At 35.5% G+C, this 9748-nt stretch overlaps 1 pseudogene; it reads right to left on the minus strand.

Annotated features, from left to right (window-relative positions):
* Positions 1 to 9445, minus strand: part of LOC105819180 — a 15032-nt pseudogene extending 5587 nt beyond the window's left edge.
* Between the last annotated feature and the right edge of the window lie 303 nt (positions 9446 to 9748).

Consider the following 9748-nt stretch of genomic DNA (forward strand, 5'->3'; position numbering starts at 1 on the left):
ATAGGCTTCCGCCACCTAAGACCCTAAACTGGAATAAGTGGATTGAAAAATGAACAAATGAATGAATACACATTATTGTAAAATAAAAATGTATCAAGTATATAATAATCGTACAAATGCATGACAATAAATGATTCAGTAGGAAAATCCTTGGTGAGCCTGTCTTATTTGTGATAGCCATTTCTTAACCTGGCATTTAATTGCTTTTACAAGACCTCCCAGGACTCTCTTTTCCTTTGTCCTCTGCCATGGCCACTGGCAATGTTCTATTTAATTGCTGTCCGTTACTCTGGATCACAGCGTGAAGACAACAAGGACAAGGCCAGAGCCCTCAGTTGACCTCCAGTGGATCTCCACAGCCTTATTATTTTAGCTTCTGAAATTTGAGGATTGTTTCTTACTGCAGCATAGGCTAGCATCACGTACTATTTGTAAGGAGGCTATGGAGAAGAGGAGATGTAGTGATATAGCATTCACCTTGCTCTTACCACCTCCGGAGAATGGTAACAATGGAACTTGGCAGTTACTGAATGGACAGTCTGGCAAAAGTGAGGTTGACATATTTCTATACCAATGACTCAAATACAGCTCCCTCTTTCCAGTTAAAAAATATCTACTGAATCTTTTCTGGACTGAAAATCAGCTGATGGGATACTAATTATTTCTCAGTCAATAAGCAGACCGTCTTAAATCAGTTGCCTGATTTCTCATAACTGAATTCTGCTCTGAAAGTGGAGAGCGTATCTGGTCAAGAATCCTCATCGTGTTCAGGAATAATGACATGGGAAAAATAGTTTTGGGAAAGTTAAGAAAGTTAAATAAACTTAAGATATTTTCACTTTAATTTTTTCTCAGCAAATACACTGGGCCAATCCTGGTGAGAGTCTTTGCACCCCAGCTGGAAAACTTCACCAGCTCACAGGAAATGGTGGATCTCAGAAGCTTTTCACCTCAGGGCTGTTGAGACAGGAGATTGGAGGATTTATGGAACATATGCATAATGCATTTCAATATGCTTTTCATGTGCCTGATCTCATTTAGTCTTCCCACAATACTATGCCTTAAGTATGAGTTTTCCTATGAAGGATTCTTCATAAACAATTGAAGGTTAGGTTAGGTACCTTGACCAAGATCACACAAGAAGAAAAAATGAGTAGAACTTCAACTTCCTCTTGTTCTTTATCCAACAGGTGTCATGTCTTTTTTCTGTTGCAAGCTGCTTTGTGTTCATCCCTGCTAGATTTTCCCTTAAAGCGCATGAAATGACATCCTCTTAGTCCACTTTGTGTATCGAGGGGCATTTTTTTCCACATGGAAAGAAAGCATTTTAATTTTTAAATATTCAAGTTTGCTTAATTTCTTGTGAGCTATTCCTTGGGCATGTTTCCTGGCTGACCAAGGACAGGCGTGCAAGTTATGTACAGTATGTGTTGTACCTACAATTATATCCTGAAGATACATAGTGCCTTTTCTGGTCTCTCCTGTTTGTTTACTTTTCTTTCTCTTTCCTCAACTTCATTTCTTACCACTCTTTCCCTTTCTATCCCTTTCCCTTTTCTCTGTACTTTCTCCACTTAGCACTATTTCTTTAGGGATTTGAAGAGAGGAAAATGAGTTAGAATTAGATCATTGGGTGAGTAAGTGACGGAAGTAAGCTGGAGCATTTTTTTTTTTTCTTTCTTTCTTTTCTTCTTCTGACCAACCAAAATGAACTAAGTGTGATTGATGGTAGCTTTCTATGATTTCTGAAGGCCAAGTGGTTAGAAATCTGATAAAAGTAGTATCTTACGATAGAATTTAAATAGAATAGAGCTTATCTCTTATCTCTTCATAAAAATCTCCCAATTTTGAAAGAAATGAGCAAAGAGGGTGTTACCCTAGTCTCGCACACTAGAGAAAAGGAATAGAATTATACAATATTTCTCACCATGAATATTTGTGAAGCATAGACATTTTAAGCCTTGGCTATTTGAGTGAAGTTTACCATGATATTTACATGAGAATTACATTAAATTTCAGTCCCCTAAAAATATGGTCAGAAGATATGTTCATTTTCCTTATCATACTTTTTTCAGGGAAAAAAATCACAATTCAGTTCACTGATGTAAAAATATGTCAAGAAATGACAGTAGAAGTTCCAGATTTGGTTTCATTGGGGCCTAAACAATGTCAACAAGGATCAAAGTGCTTTGTTTTGTTTTGTTTTTCCTTCTTTCTGCTTTAATGTCTGTACTCCAGAATTTAAGATAGTTGTCAGGGTTCCAGGTTATCGTACCCAGGCATTGAAATGTACTGCAGCAAAAGAGACCATCCTTGCATTTGACTTACTTTTTAAGAGCAAGGCAAGCTCTCAGGAAGCCTCTCTGCAAAAACCCTAAGAGCTTATTGGCCTGTGTCACATCTCATGCTCATGCTTAAACAAAATAGATTGAACCTGATTTGTTCTTCAGGTTGGAATAGGGCCACCCTCCCTCAGAGATATATGTGCAAACTAAGTCAAGCTCTGTAAACAAGAAACAAGGACAAATATTCATGGGGTAAGCAAGCAAAAATGACTGCTGCCGAGTTTGAATGTTTGCATATTACTGGTTAATTTTCCCTTGCCATTCCTGCAAAAACTTGGAGAGGACAGCCAGGCCTCCTTTTGTTCAATGTTTTGCTACAATGTTGAGAAAAAAAATGTTGTTTCCCGGCTGGGGTCACTATCTGTGTGGAGTTTGCACATTCTCCCCACATTTGCCTGGGGGGTTTTCTCTAAGTACACTGGTTTCCTCCCACATCCCAAAAATGTGTGTGTTAGGCTCACTGGTGTGCCTAAATTGTCCCAGTCAGAGTGAGTGTGGGGGAGTGTGTGAGTGTGCCCTGCAAGGGAATGACATCCTGGCCAGTGTCATTCACCCTTAGTGCCCTGAGCTGCTGGAATAGGCTTCCGCCACCTAAGACCCTAAACTGGAATAAGCGGATTGAAAAATGAACAAATGAATGAATACACAGTATTGTAAAATGAAAATGTATCAAGTATACAATAATCGTACAAATGCATGACAATAAATGATTCAGTAGGAAAATCCTTGGTGAGCCTGTCTTATTTGTGATTATTCTTGAACTGCTGGTGGTAGCAGGTGCTCTTTACAATGTTCTCTTTGCTAACGTTTATTCCTTGATTTAACCCACCACCACTATGACCACCATCACTTATTGCTTCACCAAAAATTGAGTATCTTATTTGTTTTTATTAATATTTCTTAAATACATGTGCAGCTCACATTTATTTCAATGTTTAATATTAGAAGTGTTTGGAGTCTTTATTTAGAAGTTTGGTTTGTGATCACAAATATGCCATAGGAAATTAACTCTTGTTTGTATCAATTAGCATATGATATAATTGGTTTAATTGTACGTCGATTTACTTAAAGTCACAGTTTCCAAGAACCTATTGACGATGTTAAGAACTTATTGTATATAGATGTAGTATTTGTTTGCATAAAAGAAAAAAAAGATGATTCTTACATTGTTAGATTCAGTAGGCTCATAGAAAGTGGCTTTTTGAATATTAGATATGAATTTGAACAAATGCATTTTGCTTCGGAGTATGAAGAAAACAGCGAATTCCTTATATTTTATTCCTACTAATCATTCTTGGTTAATCATATTTCTTGTTTGTTTGCTTTTTTATCTCTCATTATCTAAAATATTTTCAACTTTTAAATTAGAGATAGCACCTTGTTCCATTTTGCAGCCCACACATAGCAATTTTATCATCATCATATGTTTAACTTGTTCCAGATTGATTAGTCATGGGAATGTATTGCCAAGAACAGTGTGTTATATAGAGAAAAATCACTTTAGGCAAGAAGAAGCATATGTATACGTGTGTGTTGTAGGGGGGATAGCTGTTGGTGAAGACCCAATGTCCTTAGACTGAAGGACAACATTCAAAAGACGTTCATGTTGCTGCAGGAAACAATGAAAGGAAGGAAACGTTAGTCAAGGGTGAAAGGCACCATATGTCCTCCAGTACCTAGGCACACCAGGGAGTCAGCCTAACAGCTATCTTTATACACCCTACTGCGTGTAGGTTATTGCAGGACATATGGTGTACTTCACCCTGAACTGCGAATTTCCTGAAACAGCTGTAATGTTCTTCTGGTGTAGTTTGTGTGGACCATTATATATAAGCAGAGATGTTTAAAGCATCCCCTTTTCTCCCACTCAACAGTAATCAAAGGACGTTTATATGTTGTTAATGCGTGCTTCTGACTATTGAATTGTTACATTTTGAAATGTTACCTGCCCAACTCCTTCTCTTTCCTCTCACCTTTCCCCTCAAAATTTCTCTCCATTTCTTGGTCCTTCCTAGTCCCTCTTCCTTTTTTCTTATTTTCCGTAGTTGGCAAAGAGAACTACTGAGGGAAAGAAGTGAAACATTATTCAAGTTGTTTTTAAAGTGACAGCTTATGTATCAGAACTGGTTATATACAATTTTATTTTTTAAATATTGAATAAACTTAGGATCCCAGTCTCGAGTTTGGGATTTCCAACATATTAGTAAAAGTAATCAGCTGTGTTCATGACGTCCTGAAGAGTCATTTTTTTTCTTAGGAATATTTTATACTTGTTCTGAATTCAGCACAACCCATTCTGATTTTCAACCTGTGACTTAGAAGCAGTTTAATAGGGTCCTTAGAGTCAAACAAAACATATTCCGATTGTGAGAGTGAGAAAAAAAGATGGATGAGGGTTGAGTGGAAAGTAAATTACGATAAAAAAATCATATAAATCTATAGGCAAGAGTATGTATGAAAGATATACTTTCAAGGAGACATATTTGATGTGAAATTAATCTGGCATAGGTGTTACTGCTAAAGAGACAGTTGACCTAAAATCTATGAATATTATTAATAGCTCAAATAAGACAGAAATGACACTATCTTAGAGAGCATTTATTTCTCAAGGCTGTTGGAAAAAAATAAAAATTTACAGCACTAAATAAGGACTAAAATTAATAATGGCTTAAAATTAAAAAAGAAATTACTAATATATAATAGACCACAAACAGTGTGCAATCACGTGAGGACATTTTATTATACTTTTGAATTATGTTTAAAAATGTATTAATAACTGCCTTATTATTTTATACATAAAATAAAATTTACCAATTTAACCATTTTCACTGTATACTTCTGTGGCATTGAAGATAGTCACAATGTTGTACAGCCATCATCACTATTCATCTACAGAGTTTCTTTATAATCCTCAACTGAAACTCAGTACCCATTAAACACTAACTTCTAATTCATGCCTACCCCTACCCCCTGACCACAGCATTCTACTTTTTTTCTCTATAAATTTGACTACACTGGGAACCTCATATAAGTAGAATCATACAATATTTGTCCTCTGTGACTGGCTTATTTCACTTAGCATGATGACTCCAAGGTTCACCATGTTGTAGCATGTGTCAGAATTTCCTTCCTTTTTACGACTGAATGATATTCCATTGTATAAATACACCACATTTTGTTTAACCACTTATCTGCTGATGGACAGATAGTTGTTTCCAACTTTCGGCTACTATGAATAATGCTGCTATGAACAGGAGTGCACAAAAATTTTATTTAACTTCCTACTGTCACTTCTTTTAGGTATATAGCCAGATATGGAACTGTCTGATTATATGGTAAGTCTATAGTTAAATTTCTGGGGAATCTCCACACTGTTTTTCACTTCGTTGCATCATTTTTATTCCCACCAACAATGCACAAAGCTTCCAATTTCTCATTTTAAATGGATTTATCTAACTTAAATAGACATGCTTCTTTTCTTTAAAAATACATTTTTCATATTTTTCTTGCTTGTGATAGTGAGTGGCAGGTAGCCTTATTCCTCCTTAAAGATTCAGAAACTGAAATGCACACACAAAGCTGTTAGAGACAGTTGTTGTTAATAAGGCCACCTGCTCTCAGCTCAGAGGCCTTTGCTTGTGGTAATAAAGGGAGCTACATAGCAGCAGATTAGGCTAAAAATTCTTCCAGCCATTATTTTATTGTTGTTGAGAGGGGTTTTTAGATTACAATATATGCCTTAACTCTTATTTAACAATAGGCAAATAGCTTCCTGGAAGTGTGAAACAACATTAAAGGTAACTCTACTACTTGGAATTTATGTTAATGCATAAGGAAAGTTTACTTTAGCTCAATTTCTGATATAAAGGATTAACCAAGTAAAACAAAGCAAAGGAAGTATAATATAGGAGTCTACTTGAGAAAATGTGTTACTTGGTTGGCTTAAGTATCTCTAAGGGTTTGTATAAGATCTTTATGACAAGCGAATTTCTATATATTCATAATTATCAGTATTCATTACACAGTCTTTTGCTATTTCAAATAATATTTTTAAGTATTTTATAATTTATATGTTAACAGTAATGCACCTTCTTCTATCCTTAATTAGTCTATGCAGAGATTTTTTTCCAATTTGCATCAAGGTTCCAGCATCTAACAAAATCGACAGTCTTTGTGTATATGGTGGCAAAGGAAAATAACTCAAGATTGAGAAGCCTAACATCTGCCTTCTCAACCCAGCCCTCTTCTAGCTAGTTACACCAATTGATTTAACTTTTCTACTCCTAATTAGCTATCTAAAAAATAAAAATGTATACCTAGAGCAGTGCTTCTCAAACATTAATATGCATATAAACCACCTGGGATCATATTAAAAATGCAGATTGTGACAATAGGTCTCGGATTCTGCATCTCTAAAAAGCTTCCAGGTTAGGCTGGTGTTGCTGGCCCATTCTGAGCAAAAAAAGCTAATCTCAGTTTTTCATACTCCCTGGCTGCACTATAGAAGCAGGTCAGGAAATTTTTAAAAAAATACTAAAACCTGGGTCCCACCCAAAAAACTTGAATGAAACTCTTGATGTGGGGTCTAGGCATCAATGTTTTTAAAGTCTGAAGCCAGGATTGGTAACAGCTATATAAAATGATACCTGATTTCTGTTCAAGCTCTATGATGACTTTAGCAGACAAGATATATTTTATAAAACCCTGCATTTTACTGAAAAATGGGACAACCTGTCATCTCTACAAGATTGAATAAGAAAATGGATAATTTTTCAGATAGTGAATTTATGTGAGTGCTAAGTGTCTCTCACAGAAAGGAGAAAAACAAGAAAATTGAAAAATGTAATTGAATACCACCAAGAGTACCAAAGGGAGACTAAGAATCCACTTAAAAAAAAATGGTACGGCTTGGTGCAAAGATTGTAACATGAAGCAAAGACAAAGGTCAAGGCCACATTTAATTAATCATGGGAAAGCCACATGTAATTAACAGCTGTGTGGGATAAATATCCATGTCTGTGTGCTTGTAAAGGTGAAATATATCTGCTCACAAGAGGGTCTATGACCACAAGACAATTTTCAGTTTCTCCTTGTTGAGCTAACCAATCCTTTGGTCCCATGGGGCAAAGAGTGTTTTCAGACCACCAGAATTACAATTATAACCAATACCCTCTTTCCTACACTACCTTCCAACCCACTCCTCTTTAGTTTTCTCTTTGACTCTTACACCTTCTGACATACTATAGTATATATTTCCTTTATTTACATAATAAAATGTAATGCCAAAACTTTTGTCTAAATTCCTTACTGTATCCAAGGTGCCTAGAGCAATGCCTAGCATAAAATATCCGTTTTGGGTAAACATTCATTGAACAAGTAAATAAATGAAAGAAAACTATTTAGAAAAGAATAACAAAATATGGTGCAGCAAAATAAGAAGGGAGAAAAAAGAATGTAATCTAAGAAGATCTGAGGGTCCATTCTGACTCCTACTGGCTGGAAGAATCTTTGTTTTGCTTTTACCATGAAAGCTTGACTTTATATGCTATTGTGTCTCCAATAATTTTTTTTTTTTTTTTTTTTGAGACAGAGTCTCACTGTGTTGCCTGGGCTAGAGTGCCGTGGCGTCATCTTAGCTCACAGCAACCTCAAACTCCTGGACTCAAGGGATCCTCCTGCCTCAGCATCCCGAGTAGCTGGGACTACAGGCATGCGCCACCATGCCCGGCTAGTTTTTTTTTTTTTTATATATATTTTTAGTTGTCCAATTAATTGTCTCCAATAATTTTAAGATGTTTATACCATGATGCTAACACCAAGTAACAAAATATAACTTAAAATTTAAAAAAAAACCTAGAATTTTATAAGTAAAATATTTTCTATATCAGCTAAGGTGTTCAATAAATGATTAAATTCTTGACTGATTTCAACTGGAGAAAATTACTTTTGTATGTTTTAGATGAACTGAAAACTTTTCAAACTATGGAGATGTTTTTGCCTTCTCAAATAACTCAATAATTTTCTAATTAGATATTACTCTATGCTTTTAGGACACATTTGATCCCACTGTGAAAAATAAGAGCAGACTCTTATTCTAATAACCTTAGAAGAATTTAAAGTGGCAATAACAAGAATCCAACAACAGGCTAAAAAAGAGTGACAGTTTTTCCATGTTTTTCCTCTTGAGTCCATACAATGGGAATTTTTATCTGTGGAGTAATTTGGGCATAAAGGAAAATCTGCTTACTCACTTCACATGTCTAGTAAGGGTGAGTCTAGTATAATCTATGGTTCTTTAATGTTACGTCCGACTGAAAACAAAGTGAGGCACAAGGAGACATGAGCAACAGTGGTGTGGCTTATGTTTATTTTCTGGTTTACTGGGATCTTTGTTAGCCTAGAAGGCTTACTAAGAAATTATAAGGGTCTGCTTAATTGATAATTTCTTGATATTGTTCATAAATATTCTGTTCATTGGATTTTGGTTTTCTTTCCATTTTCTATTCTTTTAAGTATGCACACAAGGGGAACTATCTGATGACAGGAGCTGAATTTACAGACACTAAAAAATTATGCTTTGTGGTGTCGATAATGACTTGTCAACATGCTTTTGCCAGTGTGTTTAATCATAACTTCTTTTCTACAGGGCTATGTCTTTCTGACTTTCTCCACCCTACTCTAAATTAATGTCTTTTTGGTTTCAAAAACCTAAATCAACAATGTTTATCTTTTATTCCTTGAAATACTGCTGAGAAGGATGGTGGTAGAGTTAATTTGTATTAACTTGAGTTCACAGACACTTGAATCAAATTGCGAATTTCAGGGAAAATATATTCTTATTTGTGTTTAATAATGTGGTTGAATCAATGGAAAAAAGGAGGCCACCGCTTATAAAGAGAGGCGTATTTCCCCTCCATTAAATTTAATTGCAAACATTTCAGATGTAATGAATCATTGCTGACTGTAGGCCACCTCACCATCATTCTGTGGTCATTGCGGCTGCTGGTGGGTGCAAGTTTTGTATCTTCAATTAGTTGTGGGAAGAAAATTGTAAGCATAATTGTGAATATTGTGGAGCCCTTTGTAAGCTGCTCATGAAACTGGGAAAGAGAAAAAAAGAAAATAACTTTTTAGAACCCTTCGGCCTACTAAAACATAAAACTTCTATGTCACAGAAGTTAAAAAATGATCCCTGTATTTTTGGTTCTCCGTCTTAGTCAGGTGGAACAATTTGAAAAGCCATTTATGAGAAATTTTAAAATGTACTTTGAGCAAACCACCATAACTATATTTTAAAATTGTTTTCCAAAGCCCTGGGCGGTTCTAAGAGCCAAACAAAGAAACGATGTAAAATTACTTTGGTTGTTCTCAAGCCTATAGCCATCAGGATAAAATAAAACTGG

Source organism: Propithecus coquereli, unplaced genomic scaffold (assembly GCF_000956105.1).
Source record: "Propithecus coquereli isolate 6110/MARCELLA unplaced genomic scaffold, Pcoq_1.0 Scaffold474, whole genome shotgun sequence".
In the NCBI taxonomy this organism is placed as follows: Eukaryota; Metazoa; Chordata; class Mammalia; order Primates; family Indriidae; genus Propithecus; species Propithecus coquereli.